General features: G+C 31.8%; 1 long non-coding RNA gene across 3 annotated transcripts; it reads left to right on the top strand.

The window, feature by feature from the left end:
- Positions 1-235: 235 nt before the first annotated feature.
- LOC112689199 lies at positions 236-6,925 on the top strand. 3 transcript variants are annotated; one of them, XR_003149108.1, is made up of 3 exons: positions 236-410; positions 1,231-1,611; positions 5,796-6,925. It is a non-coding gene; the product is annotated as an uncharacterized LOC112689199 (long non-coding RNA). The 3 variants fall into 3 exon arrangements; XR_003149106.1 differs by having other exon boundaries at positions 5,793-6,925; XR_003149107.1 differs by having other exon boundaries at positions 236-499; positions 5,793-6,925.
- The last annotated feature ends 12,327 nt before the right edge of the window (positions 6,926-19,252 follow it).

Below are 19,252 nucleotides of genomic sequence, written 5' to 3'. Positions count from 1 at the left end.
TTGTTAAACGCGTACCGCAGTGATAACGAAATCGATGAAGCTCGGCGGAACGGGGGAAAAAAACGAAAACACCCGAAGCGCGCGGTGCGGTACGAGGGGTGGACCGAGAGGGGGACCGGTCCGGAATCGAACGGTGAAGGGGCGGCGCACCGTTGCCGAAAACCGGAAAGCCTAGGCCGCAGCTTCGGCGGGCGGGCGGGGTGCGCGCGTGCACCGCAGTCGAGCAGATGCCGAGCGCGCGGGCGCGCGTACGCGTACGGACTCTCCGGCGGACAGCTGATCACCAGCTGCCGTCGCGTGCCGATTACGTTTGCAGCTGCCGCGTCCCCTCACCAACGGCACAACTTGTGAGCTTCTCCTCGTCGACGCCCAAACGCGGTTCGGTAATAACGGTGAAAAAATTGTTGACGGTAAAAAAAGAAACGAAACGGAACGCGCGAAACTGGTTCCGGTGCTGACGGGCGCTGAACAAACGGACAAGCGGTTGTTTCTAACATCCGTACGTATTATCTCGTGCGAGGGTGTACGCACAGTGGCGTGGCAATGTGGTTGATATCGGTTTTTTGGGTAGGGGCGGTCGGGTATCGACAGTACCCTCTGGATCCAGGAAATTTGATGCCCGGGGCTAATAAAAATGCAGCGTCCTCGCCAAGATATGTGTGTTCGTGATTATTTTTTTGATTTTTCGTCAACTTAAGAGCGCTCTAATTGCGCCTAGCGTACCTACTTGCTGCCCCCTAGATCCGACATCGGGTGTATCGACAAAACGTACTTGCCCCTGGAAATCACCGAGTTCGCCACGCCACTGCGTGCGCTTTGCACATCCGGTGCGCGTACGAAACAATAGCGCTGCCGTGTGTCGCGCGTGCGATAATTTCCCCGGAACAACACAAAAGGTCGCGCAGGATTAAAAGCCCCACGTAAACAAACGCGTCGAACGCACGGGACAACGAGGGGGACACGTGTTTAGATAACGCACACTCGCGCGCGCCGCGTTCATACATTGTTTTGTGTGCACGCTCGTATTGATCGCGGTGAACACTTCAAAGGAGAAATCCATTAACGGTAGAAATCGAAACGACCGTCGCGGTGGTGGTTCCCTTTCGGATGTACGTGTGTACATATAACGTTATACGTGTACACGCCATCTGTCTGTCGCGCCGGGACGAGGACGTTGAAACGAGAGAAACCGCTAATTAGATTTTTTCGATTTTTTTTTTTTGTTTCCAGACCCCTCAAGCACGGTTATATGTGTACAGCTGTGAACAGACTTGCTCGGAACACACGCGCACGTACGAGTATCTCGTATGTATATGCACTGCAATGTAATTTTTGGTTTCGTACAAATCATGCGTAATCGCGCGTGAAAAATTGAAAAAAAATCTACTAGCAAACACTTCCCGCAACGTTCGCGACCAGGTACAAATCGGAAAATGTAAACGCGAATTAACGAACGAAAAACGGTCCCACACGAAATCTGATCGGGAACGATATAAATTGCTCCGTCGCGGTTTCTGGTCTCAGGTTCATCCGGCGCAACAGCGGAATCCCCGTGCCGCCGTACCCAAGAGACACATGGGTACTCCACTGCCCGCTGCATAAGTGCAAAGCGTAAGATTTCATGTGTTTATAATTTGGATTATTTGTACACGGCACGGTATTTGTCTCGTTTCCGTGCTTCTGTCTGCGTCGCAGTACGATAATGGCAGTACCGTACACTGAAATAATAAATGTAATCGTGTAAGAAAAATTAAAAACATTTTCGGCTTGATTTGTTCGGACAACGTTTCTTCTAGTATTGCCTAGAGAGGTATAAATCACAAAGTTTACTAACCATCCTGCAGTATATGAAATATTTGGTACAACGAAATCATAATTTATCACAAGAATAAATAGAATTTTCCTCCGATACAGGTTTCTCTGCACGACTCAGTGTCTGTTTTGCACAGGTTTCGCAGTGAACGGTTATGGGCGGAAATCATTCGCGTATGGAATTGTACACACGTGGTGTATCATTCATATGTGTCGTCATAAGATGCACTATGTAGGAAAAAGCAAAATATTAATTTTAGAGTACCAAATCTTGACATTTGTCTTAATTCAAGAAAACATTTTTTTTTTGCAAATGTGTCTGAACAATGTACTCGATTTATATTATTCCTTCACAAGTTCAATACAAGTTAAAATGATTAATTATTGATAAAAATATTGACCTATTCTTTATTCGCTAACGATAAAATCTAGTGTACATGGATAAATACAGCGACACAAATTTCAACTTTTTCAGTGGCTTTTAAAGACCTATCGATTCCTCAAAACGTCATCGGAACGTTCTGTGTTGTCGATTTATGTATAACATAACATAACATAACATAATATAACATGTTGTAAACATCATCATAAATCGAATGTGATTTTTCTGCATATTCTAATTTTTGGCATTAGACGTGACCCCGTAGTATGATCGTAGTTTCATCCACGAAGACGCATTATATTGTTTACATAAACGAGTATATATGACAATACGCAACAGTATTGCGCTACTTACGGTAAGAATAATATTATTATGTATCACCTGATGATATGTTGAGTGTTATATTTGTACATCGAGTTAATTTTATTAAGCACTATGTGATTACTCTACCTTTCGACCGTCAGTAAATGTGTTTGAATATTCATAAATCGAGTAATCGTTGGTGTTCATAATATCGGGTTCATACCACATGAAATGCATAGGTACAGCTATAGTTTATAGTGGTCTTATTGCAGCTTTATCACGTTTTTAGTTGTGAAATCTCTATATTGAAAAATATATTTTATTATTATTAACCAAATCTTCGGCCAAACCTTCAGGGCACGTGTATTTTACCAATAGCGTAACCAGGGGGTCTCCGGATCCGGACCTCCCCCCTCAAACCACGTGTATCTTTCTAAAATAATAAAAAAAAATTGCCAAAGTTGAATAATTGATTCGAAGACTGATTTGAGAAATTTCACATCAGAAAGAAGACTCAATGGATTGGCTGCTCTCAATGTCTACTACGAAGTGGTTGTTAGTACTCAGCATGTTTACAACTGTACAACATTTAAGCTATACAAAACATTGCTTAGATTTCAATTTATACTTTATGTGCATACCTTTTACCTTTGTTTTTTACATAATACATTTAAATATCATTCAATTTTACATTATAATTACAATATTTACATTAATCAAACAATAAAATAATAATTAAATTTGCTAGCTACTTTAAAATAATTATATTTTTGGACCCTCCCCCCCTTTAAAAAAAATCCTGGTTGCGCCACCGCCATACCGTACAGTACTATTTAAAATGAGTGTTACTAATGCATACCACAAAAGTGAGCGCTATCATTGCTACCCAAATCAAATCCCGATCACATCCTATATGATATTTATCGTAGAGTCTATTACGAACAGTAACCAAATAATGTACGTTCAAAGCTCTGTACGAAATCAATCATATTATAATATGACGCAATAAAATATGATTTTTATACAGTTAAAAATCAAACGCGTGAACTTCCATAATTACAATCGGGATTATCGAGTATTCTTCTTGTTAACCGTATGGACCACGCGTTACTCGCATTCCCTGCATTGCAACAGTAATATAATTGCTTACGTAATGCTCGAATGGAAACAACGCTGTGCACAAACGAATACTACTCTTATACTAAGAGTCAGGGCCGTATTGAGGTCTGGTGACATCCCTGGTGAATCATTGTATTTGCGATATCATTGTATCCACCCTAATGGGAAATTTGCATTTTTTTTACAAAAAATCATTTGAGATATATAAAGTATGTATACAAACATAGTACCTATACAAGGTAATAATTACCAATAAACTTTAATAACTATTTGTATTACTTTAAAATATAAACAATCAATACCTTATAAAAACATGTCATTTTCTTCAAATGTTTTTGTTTTACAATCGTGTCGGATTTATTTTAATACAATATTACAATGGTACTTTTTTTTGCTTTTATAGAGGCAAATTTATCAATATTATCAAATGAATATGTTTTTACCACATTTTTTTCATATTTCGTGAAAAATATTACATAAGTAGTGTTGAAATATGCACCCCTCTTAAAATTGCGCCCCTGGCCCATGCCCTTTTTCCCTGCACTGAATACGATCCTGCAAGAGTATACAGTACCTACGCGAAACACGTGTACCTGTACGCAAACTTAGTTATACGGCAAAGCTGTAACGCGCATTAATGTTATAACGTTCAAATAGCTGATGAACTACTTTTAACAGTACAGGTAATAGTTACACGCTAGTGCTCTGCATGGTCCGGTCTAGTACGGTCTTAACGTATAAAAATTATTAAATCGTCGGTTTGGTCCGGTTCAATAATTTTTAGGAGTAGTTCGATCCAGTTCTCAGATCAAATGCATTATTTTCAGTCCGGTCCGGTTTCAAAAAAATAAGAAATGAAAATCAGTCCAGTCAGGTCACAATCATGGTACTTAAAATGTAAATACAGATATTGTTATGTAAACAAATAAAACGAAAAAAAACCTACAACTTTAGTTATATATTTAATTATAAAGTCGGGAAGTCCGATACAGTGTAATACTAAGCGCATCATATAGTACGGTCTGGGCTAATACAGACTGAACTTTACGAACCGGTCCATAAACGATCCAAAATGTTTTAAGATCGGATCGGCAGTCCGGTCTACAGTTTACTTTATTAAATGTTATTTAATCACTGGTCCGGTCCGGTCTAAAAATAATATGAATCCGTCGGTTTGGTCCAATTTTGGTCTTTGATTAACTTTTAAGTGTGGTCCGGTCCGACTTCGGTCCCCTGGTAAATTTCATAGTTCGATCTGGTCTTTAAAATAACGAACCGCGCAAAGCACTAGTACACGCGTTTAATGCGTGACATGTTCGCTTGCAGTACGGGAGAAATTGTACAACTCAAGCGCTATCTGGTTCAATTGATCAAATTCATCTATAAAAATCATAGTTTGTTATCAATAGGTATGCAGTTAAGATGTTATGAAAATGTTTTCAACGGAAATTACTTCACACCCTTTTCGTCGTATACATAATAAAAACATTTTGTTGTAATGTTTCACAACAACAAACAATAACTTGACCGAACACATAAATCTTTAGGGTTTCGCTTTCTTATTTAAAATATGATTTTCATTTGATATTATCTGGTTTGGACATCAACGATAAAAAGAAAAAAAAAATGTAAATTTTATACCGCTCTTATAGCATAAATTAATTCCTCGATCACGAATGCGTTTCTATTTAATTTTTTAAATTTGTTAATGAGCCATTATTGACACATATTTTTATTATTTTTTTATTTTAAACTTATATATATAGAACACGTATACAGTTATTTTCATCCGAAAAGAAAAAAGGAACATTTTTAACATCACAATAATAATTTATTGATGTATGCATTCACGTGTTATATTAAAGTAAGTAGCTTTCAGTATTATGAATTAGAAATTGTTCTTGGATAGAAAAATAAAATAATTTAAGAACGTACATATAATACCTGAACATATCACGCGTGTGCTGTATACTGAATACAGTGTAGAAGTGTTGTCAAGGTTTTGAGTAAATAATGTATACATATTTTTAACTACACATAAATAATAAAAGGACTTGTAAATAATAAAACATGAAAAATCCAAAACAAATACAAATTTTTTTAGCAATTTTGTATAGAATATTTAAATATATTATTTAGGTCAAACATTTCCATTTTTTTTTTTTTTTTTTATTAGCAGATACTGTTCAATGTTTCAAGGATATACAAATCTGAACTCCATAATCGTAATACGACATAATACTTATCGTGATAATATCGTTAATATAAATATTAACTCGAATCCGTTTGGTTCGCAATGAATAGTTAGTGTTATTATATACATATTTATATAATATATAGTAATACTATATACATAGTATCTTCGCGAGTATCACCTAACTATTCAAACGATTTGAACAGTGCATAGACCGTAGTACCAGGCTTCTGGACGCAAGATCAATTCAGAATGGTCGTTTCAAGAAGTATTTTTTGTTGGGAAAATGAGGATTTTCTAGGAAAAATATGTAGGTATGATCAGACGGCATAATAAATGAATAAAAATTATGTGGATTTCATTGTCGTTTTATTTTGCGGTTACTAAAATCCATCTGGCTTTGAAGCTAAATTACAATAATACAAATGAATACGGTTACCTTGACAGACTACAGCAAATGGCTTAGCAAAATGTGTGACTGATATAATTATAAATAAAATATGACATCATAAAATCCTTGAACGCACATAGTGTCGAAGTCGAAAAGATACATACGATTCGTGCGCGAAATACTCTAATGTACTTACATCATGAACGTCTCGTTTACATTTCTAAGTTTGAGATTTTTTTAGCGGTTCCAAATTAACATTAGTGTATTACACAATTGATGGTGATATTATACACCAGTCGACGATGAGAGTATTTCGAACAAGTGTCATGTGCATACATATTATAATGTCACGGGCATACATTATATCACATAATGTTAAAAACATATATAAATACTGTATCGATTGCGTTACAATAACACAATGATTCCACTATGGCGGGCATGTATAGTAATTACACACTGTGGTATACAGTTAGGAATATAATAATCAGAATGCACTCTTAACCATAACATAAGGGTGTTACAATCAATGCATTTATTTTCAATACTTGGATACACATGAGTAACAAGGAATGAGAAACACAGGAGTGGACAATAGTAAATATATTAATATAATGACTAACCGAATGGACCAGTTAATGATGAGTATAAATCACGTATGATTATTATTTTATACATATTATATGCGACAAATAATCAGTAGTTACACGTATGAATTATTAAACATAGGCCACATCCTTATCTATCAAAGAAAACTCCATATATGGAATTCACATATCAGTAACCACATCCGGTGATGCACACGGGTAAGATGACCAAATGATTAGAGATTCCCATGAAATCGGGGTATAAAGGGGGTCCCGAATAGGCCCTAATTCAGATATGTTTTAGTCTTGTAAATGCACGCACCTTCAGGCCAGTTTTATAAATTAATTATTTGGACTTAGAATAATTTTACACATTAAATAAATTAGACTTAGAAATATTTCAATAAAGTTAATATTTTAAAGTCTTGAGTTATTTATTTCAACATCATTACCAGCACGCAACACAAGAATTGAAATTGAAATCGAAAAGAGAATGAAATGTGTACACATCATCATGTGAGCTGTCGATGCGTTTATTACTTTTTTTTTTTACAACAAATATACATGCTTTCTGGACGTTTGCAAATTTATCGTTAGTCGCAGCTGTGAATCTCACGCGTTACGTTGAACCCCCAAAACACCTTCAATGAGGCTACATTAAGGATAACTGCATTAAGAATTTCGTTTTCTAGTACCATATAGTAATAAAAAAAGAAAAATTATTATTTTTATTTCGAAAGCTTTGCACAACATTCTGACACATCACGCAGTCGGCATTCAATTGGTCTCGGCACTGGTTATTTTAATAGCACGAAACCAAAGGAAACAAACTTTTGGAATCACATCTGCACACATTTAAAACGATGATCACCTGACGATACGTCCGTCTGCCGGATGTATGACATAAGCTCCAAAGGTACAAAAATGACCTAACATTTGCGCCAAGATCTGTAGAACATAAGCGTCAAAATTAATATTTTATATAAGTAGATAGTTATTTAAAAATTACAATATCTTATAAAAATTATATTATATATTACATTAATATTATTAATATATACATGCAAATCAATATAAATATAATAAATTAATAAATCGATTTCTATTTTATAAAAAAAAATGTCGATAGTAAATTATAATATTATAATATATAAATTGGTTGATTTTTTAATGCCACTCTTTTCACGTATTCTGTACAATTTATTTCACCATTCTCGTATTTCTTCCATTGAACAATTATTTTTTCGTGAGATATCCTTAATTTATTAATAGGAGGAGAGTTCATAAATAATTATGTTTCGCTTTGTAATTTTAATAATACATCAATTACTATATGAACGGAACAACGAGCAACATGAAATTGGTCTTTTAAATGTCGATGAAATGATTCAGCTGCATTTGTAGTTCGTATAACCTCATTATCCAGATTTTCAGCCCAAATTAATATCTGTTATTTAACCGTGGCTCACAGGTACCTACGATTTTGGCGCCTTCGTACGATACGAATTTTTTTTTCTTATCTCATTTTGACGCTTATGTCTTTCACCGCGTCGGCCAATAGCAAGATCTTGTTTTCTGACCCGTCTTGGTAAAAATGTCCTGCGTTTGCGCACGCTCTACCGCAAGAACAATAGCGCGTCGTGCGTTCGTCATCGCAGTCATAGCAACGATATTCGTATGCTTCACGAAATATATTCTAGACGCGTTTAAAATCCGTTCCTAAACAGACGATATATTGTAGCAGAGTTGTTATACGTCACGTTGGTTGTATCATTTAAGGTGCGATGAGAGCGATTTGCGTTTTTGCGATTTTAACAAAAGTATACGTAGTAGTAGTAGTAGTAGCCCCACTGAGCGCGTGTAGATTTACACGTGCGATAATCGCTGAAGGAACAAAATAGTTTGATGTTGCAATGTCTTCCGCGTCGGTTGTGTCCGAACAAATAGCTGCCGTTTCGTACAGGAAACTATTTGGAATCCTAGACACCCAAACCACAGTAACAGGACCGAATTATATAAAAAGTAGTTTCACTCGTGCGACAGCACTCAAAAAACTTGACTGGATGATTTTTTGATTTACTGAAAAGCGTATAGAACTTCCCTTCAGATGCTTATTTATTTCGTGAACCCGTAAACGGTTTTTAACCAAATTTACTTTCATATCAAATAAAGCAGCACTTTCAGCCCGCTACTCTTTTCGGGACGTCGTTTTGGTCGACGATCGAACAAGCAAACGAAAAAATAAAACGAACACACGCGACCCAGAAAACGCGTATAAAACTAATGGACATTGCAGCCGTAAAATCACGTGAAACGCTCAAAATTCAGAAACGTAAAATATCGCTGCCGGCTTTACCGTTGAAAAACCGACCCCCGCGTGAAACGTTACGATGCGGTTTCGTCGTGCCGCACAGTGGTCGGAAACGTAATCTAGCTTGCCTAAATTAATATCTCTGAAGAAAATCAATATTTTTAAATGCTGTTTTTTTTTTTTTTTTTTTGTAATAATCTGTATACAGAGGTTAGGTAAATTTGAAAATAAAAAAACATCTTTATGGAATTTAACTTTTGGAAAATTTTGAATAATTTGTTCTTTTATTATTTATTTATTTTTTTTTATTTTTGTTGTCCAGATACTAGAACCGGGATTGTCAAGAGATGTCTCATTACCAATTCTCTACACCTTTTCAAACTATTTTATTACCTTATTTTTTTATTTAATTAAAAAATATATATTCAAATTATGGGAAATTTTCTAAGATATTCTATAGGATTTTAATAAAGGCTGTAGCTTTTTTTTTCTTCGTTCTTTCAGAACATTCACTAAATATTAATAGGACGATCAAACATTATCAGTTTTTATTTTAGACGAAAAATTAAAAACAGTTTTAAGCCATTGGTCTTCTTTTTGAACAAATTTGCTATAATTTCTGTAATATTTATTCCACTATTTATTTAAAATTATAGTGAAATTTAATAATTTATTTTTTATTTCTATTTCGTTATCTGTATTATGTCCCTTTACGTTGCATTGCTTGTTAATAAACTCATATAAATAAAGCCTGAACTCAACATTAGTAGGATTTGATAATCCTTTTTTTCCGCAACAATTCAAATAGATGGCTAAATTTCAAATTTATTATGCTACTCTCTCCATTACTAGTCCCTAGAAAGAAATACATTTAAGGTATAAATGCAAATAGACGCAATTTTTTTTTTTTTTGATCTGTGTAGCTCATTAAATAAACTATAATTTGTATATATTGTTAAATTGTAAAAACGAATACATTTTTAAAACTACCCTTTTAAATTTAAAAAATATTGAAAAATCGGAATTTTTCAAAGTTGTAAAATAAAAAATAATATAAAAACATTTTTAAAACTTCTAAAAATGTACTTACCTTGTTCAGCAGTATTCATAATGTATATCAAAAGAAAAAAAAAATGAAATCTAAAACGTGTGCACTTAGTACCACGTGATACAATAAAGAGAACACAATGATAACACTATACCTTCAAATTTATATATTTTATACGCTTATCTGGGAATTCAAAAAGGTTAGAAATATCTAAATTTATCATAAGCTTCATTTTATCTCTAATAAATATAAAGTCGATAATGATTTTATGTCGTAAATGGTATATGACATAATCTTAAATTTTCATTTAGACAAGCTAGATTACGTTTCCGACCACTGTGTGCCGCGTCGATCGTCGATCGTAACGCATTCGCAAGTTAAATAGATCACTGCTTCTCAACCTTTTTTATTATAGGGCTCCTTAAATTTAATGTAAAACTGTCAAGGCCCCTCTCAATCAATATCATTAATTATTTATAGTTAATGATATACTAAATTTACAAGCACTATTTCACATAAATAAATGATTAAAATGTAAAGAAATTAAATGTTTTTTAGTATATTTGTGAAATATAATCTTATAATTTTACAAAACTTAAAACGTATATAAACAAAAAGTAATTGGTAATAACTATAAAGCAATTAAAAAATATTCAGTAATAACGTTGATTTAGTTTCAAACAAAGACTAGGTTAATAATAATAATAATAAAATATTATAATTACGAGTATTAATGTGACGGTTGGGCTTGCATATTTTCGCATAACACATTTATGTCAGGTGTGATGTTTGAAACTGAAATATGCGAATTTGCTTCTAGAGACTGTTGTGAAATGCATGATCTACGTTTGTTTTTTATAATTTGAAGTTGTGAAAATGCAGTTTCACAAAGACACGTCGATGGAAAAGGTATTTGTATATATACAAATCACTACAAATTATTATACTACAAATTATTAAAAATTACTTATAAGTAAAGCAGCTTTCGAAATTACAGGATACTCTTGCTATCGTCTTTACCAATATTCAGTAAGTTCTTTTTCATCAGATTCGGTTTCAAGAGTTTTAAATGAAATAAATATTTCACGGTCCCCGGTTGTACTACCATGGTAATCCGGGTCGAGATGCATTGAAATAGATCACAGCATGCTGTACGTACGTTTGAATTTTGTGCTAGTGCAATGCGCATCTCACGTACTAAAGTCGATCGATCGGAATATTAACGATCAATTGTCTGATTGCGTTTCACGTGTAAACTTGTCGAGAACTTCGGTGTAAGTTACTCCGCGTGCACAAAATCCCCGTGGTCGGAAGAATAGTCGATTATGGTTATGTCAAAAATCACTAATCGCGTCCGAATTCATCGACGCGCCTACAAAACGCGTGTGATTTTCAAACCGATATCTGTTACGAATCGGTTTACCGTTCGGGTATTTCGCCCAGGTCTGTTCGAGTGACACGACGGCCGCGCAAACACATTTCCCGGCCGAACGATGTGTTCGGTCAGCAACAGGTGTTTATCGTCGCGCGCCAATAGAAGAAGTTGTGCTTGTCCACGGTTTCCGTCGACTATCCGCCTTAAACCGGTCGCCGATTTGGAACGGTACGGTAATGGTTTAGCTGGTTTTTGCTACCATGTGTTTTCCGTTGAGTTTCTAACCACGTCTTAAAAACAACATGGAAACGATACTTCGAAAATTTGCTGGTTCGATTTTTCGGACGGTATTTATTCGGGTTCAAATACGTTACAATTCGAAATCGTGATCAACGGTTTATCACGTTTAACAATTGTTCACGTTTATAATATTTATACGGAAACGTTGATTGGCTGCGAGATGAGTTTATTGTGAACGAAATGAAATAACGAGTAATCGACATTCGCGTATCGATCAATTTGTAAGATTTCTCGTTCGGAAAGTTACAAAATTAGCGATATTGTTTTGATCAAATATTCTTTCGGAACTCAAAACCATCGCAAAAAGATAGTCGAAAAACTTCTACGAATACAAACTGATGTCATGTTCTCTATCCGATGACCATCGACGCAATTACTAACTGATACATCATATACTACTAAGACATTTAATTGTTTTTATGTAATTTCACAAGGTGATTTTTTATAGAATATCAACTATAAATATCAATAAGTATTCACATTATTTTTATTTTTCTAATAATTTTGGAAACACAATATTATGTAATAACTTAGTATTTTTGTGTATGACTTAAAAATTAAAATAGTATCAAGTTTTGATTTTAAAAATTGTACATTAATTTGAATTGTTAATTTGCAAGCAAATTTGTTTTTTTTTCTAAAAATGTTTTTACATACATTTGCAATTATAGGTTTATAATTAAGAATATAACGATTAAAAAAATATCGTGATTATTAAAAAATCCAAAAACTAGAGTTAAAATATGACTGTATAAATGAGCAAAATAGATAAATAACTAAATTTACAAGCAGAAAAAGAGAATGTTTGAAATTTTCGAATTTCAGGTATCAAATGTGAAAATATTGAATAATTTAAAAATTACATCTTTTAAAGTTAAGAGTTTTATTAAGTAAATTAATACGATTTTCGCAGATAAATAAACGAAATGTTCATAATTTGTTTAATTTTTAAAGTTTCGGTGTATATGATGACAAATATTCTCAGAAATTATATGGTAAAATATTAACAACAACTCGAAGTAAAATAAAATACTAATTTATCAACTGAACTTGCACTACAATAAGTTATGTTTCTTTCCATAAGTACTCAAAAGAAAGACACGAACAAGTAAAATACAACAAAATAATTATTTAGAGTTTTCAACGAAACGACCATTATTATCTTCGAGTGTTCCCAAAAAAATGGACGCTTAAGTATAATTTTGAACATTGACAATAACATTGTTATCAAATGTTCAAAATTGGTTTTCTTTTGAAAAAAAAAAATAAAAAATAATGGAGAATTGCTTCAATAAATAAGGTAGTTTAGTCATTGAAGCCAAAGAAATTGAAGAAATGAAATCATAAAACATTTGCTTGATAATTGGAATGTACAAAAACAATTTTAAATAAAAATATTGTGCGACTCAATACGTACGTCTACGCAGGGTTCTAAGTGGTGGGAGACGCGAGGGGACTTAGTCCCCTTAACTCTCACAGCGCTTATAAAGTGTCCTCTTGAAACATTTCACCGAAAAAATCACTGAAACGGTGACTGTTTGTTAAAAATAAACACAATAAAACAGTTGAAAAATTGGCTTTGGAATTTTTTTGATGTCACTAGGTGATTAAATAGTGTTCTACAAACAAAACTAACTAATATTAAATATTAATTATAACTTATATAATAATATATACGTTTTTTTCAATTTATTTTATTTTATTAAAAAATATTATTTACAATCTGTTAATTAAAATAATAATTAATTAATTTACAAGCTTATATATTTTTACAGCTCATGAATAGTTTATGGAGCAAAATATTCAATAATAACTTCTCTAATATATGAACCTATTTATAATTAATTGCTTGATCATTTTATGAGACTATATGGGACGCTGAAAATAATAAACAGATTTGAGTCCCCTCTGCACAATTTTTGTCATTTCAAATATTGCGTACACGTTAAACTAACATAAGAAAAATGTTTTCTTTGGATAAATTTACTTCGTACTGTGGTTTTTAATTTCTTATTGAAATAAGAGGGAAGAATCAACTAGGTACTATAAAATATATAAATTATTAAGAGTTTGCTTTGAATAATTATAATATTTATTATATTTATATTATATTTGAAAATAATATGTCGCACAGAATTATGCCTATATGTTGAGAGATAAATCAAATGAATGAAATTAATAATAGCTGGTCATACACAATCGGATTTTTTTGATAAATTTGGCCCTTAGTGGATTAAATTCTCTAAAGAGTCCACTTGTGTATGGTGATCGAAAGATTCAGTTCCTGTAAAGAAAAAATTCAGCAGAGTTAGTCGAACGGATCAAGTCTCTTGGTTATCCACTAATTAGAGGTCTTGATTATTTATTATAATAAATCATTTGTTCGCATATCAATATTGTTATATCAATTTTTATATCAATGTTCGCATTATTTTACCGTCATTCAGGTTATTATTTATCATTTAAATATTTTTATTTTTTTGAATATTTGAATGTCCAGTTGTTCAATGTTCTTTGTTTTAATTTTATAAGTTTTAAAACTGTTATTTTATTAACTGTTAGATTCATTTTTCTTTCATACAATACACTAGGTATAGAATATCTATTATATATATAAAATTACTTCATTATTTTTTCGACAATTTTTTTTATTTCGAATAAAATTTAATTTTAACGATTAATTTTAACAAGGAATATTTCATAATCAAAAATATGTATTTATTAAAAATTGAATAATAGATTTATGCACTAGATTATCCGCGTTTCAAATAGATATCAGGTACTATTTGTGATAGTTCAACCAAATTAACTTAATCACCTACACTCAACTAATTAATGAACGTATCGCTGAAATAGACGTTGCAAATGTCTGTATCGCTTTAGTGTTTGATTATAACAATAGTGATTTTTAGACGAATTTATTGCTAAACACAATTATTAGACTGGAATAATTAAGTCGAGTACGATGTATTAACCGACTTTAAACAAATTCTTTTCAGAATAGAAAAAGTAACCGAATAATTCTTGTAAAAAATCTTGACATTATAGACTATTAATAGATGCAAATTATTTATCTCGAAATAGTGTTCGGTAATTCAATATTTTAACGTAAAATGTACTAAATGATACTTCAAAGATAATTTGTAATGCTGGATGAGTCACATAGATCTATATAATTTTACACTTTTATATTTTAAAGTGAGATGTTTTATTAATAAATTTGTTTTTTTTTTCGTTTTGGCCGTCCAAAATTAATATCATTAGTATTCTTAGTTGACCAGCCGAGGAAGAAATCTCGTAAATTTGCACTTAAGATAATAGTCCTATTTTTACTGCGTTTGGAATAGTATTATACCTAATTTTAAAACAATATCATTGTACAACATTCATATACTCGTAGGCTTAAACCACACTAAAAACGTACTCTAGTTATGATTTATGGTGTACAAAATAAAATAGTTACCACACGAATACTTGAAAATCATAAGAGTATAGTGTTTAGAAATTTTAAATATGTTTAAAAGTTGATTTAAAATAAAATATATTAAAAAAAACCATTTAACTTTAGAAATACAATATTTTTGTTTAAAAATATTTGCATTAGAAATATAGAACGAAATTTCAACCAACTATTCCAATATATGCCATTGATCTTTAATTTTTAATAAATTATTAATTTCGCGTAAGATAACGTACATTCTATAGGTGATAGTACAAAACTGTATTTTGATAAGTTTACCATTGTCATGGACTTGCTTGATGACTATAGTTTAGCAGTGTGCTCACAAATAATTAGTTATCTATTTGTACTACAATGAATTTAATTTAGTCAAGTAGGTGTTTAACTAACTATCGTGTACATGTACATATTTCAATAAATGTAACCGAAAGGTATTGAATAGTAAAACCGTCAGAAACCAATTGTATTACATCCCATAATACGATACACGATTCAAACAGCTAACATGTGTACGAGACGTGTATACTTTTTTGACTAATCGTTCAACACCACTTATACCATAGACGTGCGCAAACCTGTATTTTATGGGGTACCAACAATACTTTTGGATCCCATCTTAGAAAACGAGTAGGTGTGTTAATAAATTATAAATAATTCCATAAAAATTATTTAAATTTTTAAATTTCATATTGTGGTATATTAATCCCAATAAATATGTATTCCTTGTATCTCATAAATTTTTCTCGAATGGTTTCAATTGTTTATGATTTTTACTTTTGTAAACAATTGATCAATTGTAGCTATTATATTATCATAAGATATTTTTACATGAACATTTAGAAAAATTAGTTTTATTTTTTCAATTACATTAAATATTTTATATTAAACGTAATTTATTTTTACCAAATATTTTAGAATATATAATATTAAATTTGAACAACATCAGTTAAAATACGGGTACTTCACTCTAGGAACTCTAACCTAAGCCTTAAAACGTAGTATCCTATTTACAACATTTCTGGAGGTATTCGAACACGCACGAAAACACCCGTGCGCACTCCTATGACCCAGACCTTGACCTATCTTCAGGAAAATATATAGTCACATCGACAATACTTTTGTTTTCTCGTTATATAATTATCTATTACATATTTGTAGTGCAGTATATTGAAAGTTAAATTTGGTCGACATATTTGTGAATGATTTTAAAAGGTGTTACTTATATATTATATAGTATTAAAAATAATTATTATTCCTACGTCGTGCCGATCTTCATGCTTAAAATACTTAACTAATTAAAACAGAAAATATCATACCGGTTATATAAGGTCGTGTTACGATACTCTAAATTATTCCATTCTTGTGGTTTTATTTGTTCGATTACTTAGTTCGACGATCTGAGATAAACTTTACGATACATACCGGAAGATAGAATAGGAGTTGAATATAATTTGAATTTTTCTCAGTGTTATAAAAATACTTTTTTAGTTGAATGAATATACTTCTCATTTATTTACTATTGTATTTTTTTTTATTGTCTATTATTCTATTTGATTATATTAAAAAAATAAAATAAAATATATTGCCAAAGAATATAATAATACGCTTTTTTAAAATAGAATGATTATAAATGTATCTAATTTATATGCTATACATCGAATGTATGTTCCCGACTCAAAGAAATTACATAAAGCAAACAGAACCCAAGGCAAGTCGATGATTTATATTCTACTATTACAATGTACCCGTGTACGCATCGGTAGATATACATATAATATATGTTATATGGTCACATAATTATCCAAACAACTAAGACAGGGAATTATTATTGGAAATAACTGGTATACATTTTCAATTCTGACAATGAAAATATTTGATTAGTTCGCCATGACATCAACAGATGCATACATATTTTTAAATTTTAAACTTTGACCATATAACAGATACTATCGTTCATCCTATCCGCATTATCATTCAAAATCTATTGCACGTGTGTGTGTGTGTGTGTGTTTTATTACTACATGTTTCGTAAATATTATGATTCTAAAAAGCGAATTTTCAATTTTTTGCAAAAAAAAATTGTGTTTATTGAACTACAGTTTTGAGTTATGCAAATAAAAATTAGAGTTTGATTATTTTTTTTTAGTTTATACTACAGACATCACAGTTAGCGAATCCCCGTGGAATACTTTTATACTTTTTTTAATACAACTATGCATATTAGTAATTCTTAATTCAAAGCACGTGTAGCATGTGATTATATCAATTCACCAAAAAATTAATTTTTAATTATTTACTAAAAAACATAGTGGGAAATTTTTGTGAATATGTGGTACTACCATGCGGCATAAAAACGGTATAAAAAAACGTACACTTCATAGTTAGTCATTCTCATTGGCGTAAGATACGAGTATTCTTAAATGTATTAAATGTTAAGGTAGGAAGTAACTTCACGGACGATCAATTTTTAACATGCGATATTATAAAACTATTCTTTATAAAATCAAATATTTATTTTTACTAATTACTACGTTTTCAATATTTAGTTAGGTCCTTTACCAATAATGTTATCCATGTTCGTTGACACAACAAACGTGACACTTAATTTTAAAAATATTATTTATTATTAAAAAAATTAAGATCTAGGAATTTCTATATCACTAGCTATGCCTGTGTAGTCGTTCTACATCATTATTTTGTTTATACGACGTGCCTGCATCCCCGTTAGAGAACTTTACCATCATACTTTATATATCTCTCTGCTATGGGTTTACTAACATAATTATAATACGAGTAGCATTTAACGTGTAAATATAAGCTTATTGCGTAAATTGGTTTTAAATTATCATCTACAGCGTGATTTCTCAGAGAAAAGCGGACGAAACATGCTTTTGATATATATTTTTATCATGGAACGTTGGAATTACTTTTTATCGACCACAAAGATTATCATAAATTCGATACCAAAAATTAAATAGCCGAAAATGCTAATAAAAACGCTTGTTTTGCTATAGATTTTACTTTAGGCTTGCATATAAGTAGTACGTCTTCGAGTCCCATCATCCGTGAACGTTTATTTTCTACAACGAGATCGTTAGAAATTTGTTGACATTTTACTTACGTTCCAAAACGCTTACTCTAATATTTACATTGGCTTATTTTGAGAAGCGCTGAATAATGTTGAAAATGTTTCGGAAGTTTAAAGTTATACGCAAGACATGAAATCCGTATTAAAATAAATAAGTGTACTCAGAGTCTATACGTTTATGTTGTCATATCCACCAACGGTGCAAAATTTGAAATTTAATTTTAGGAAAACATCCCACGGGATTATGTGAAATATTTAAACTTCCTATCCAATAAAGTTCTAGTGCCACAATATGTCGCGTTCTTTTGTTTTCAAGCGAAATTTTATTATTTTATTGTAACGACTTACACTGACGGTATATAATAATAAAACCATCGCACATACAACCGTGTACCTAATTATATGCGTCCAATATTAATCGCTATATATTCATGCTGAAGTACCTCCGATGGGAGGTCTCTTCCCTCGGTCTCTTCTGTCTGTTTTGTTATTATTTATCACTTAAGCTTATTGTTCATTAATTGTAACAGATGGCGTAATATAGAATTTTGTTAAAAAAAAAAAAAAAAAATATTAATCGCACATCGGAATACTAGTAAGACACGTTTTTGTACTTGTCGATTATCACTTAAGGTTTACGCCTACGTTTCAAGTCTAAAGACGGTTTTTTCGATTTCATTTATACATTAAGAAAATTAAATCAATATCCTTGGAGAATAATAAATTTCAAAATATCGGTTTAATATACAAACATACAATAAAGGCTCGTGAACACGCAATAGACATAACTAGACGTATTTGAATTTAATATATTTTACAAATTCCCGTATATTACAAGTTTATTTTCCCTCATGTGATATAGTGTTAATGTTGATTATTTTA

This window comes from Sipha flava, unplaced genomic scaffold, assembly GCF_003268045.1.
Source record: "Sipha flava isolate LNK unplaced genomic scaffold, YSA_version1 111_pilon_pilon, whole genome shotgun sequence".
In the NCBI taxonomy this organism is placed as follows: Eukaryota; Metazoa; Arthropoda; class Insecta; order Hemiptera; family Aphididae; genus Sipha; species Sipha flava.
Note: the sequence above shows the minus strand (reverse complement) of the source record. Positions and strands in the feature narration are given on the sequence as shown.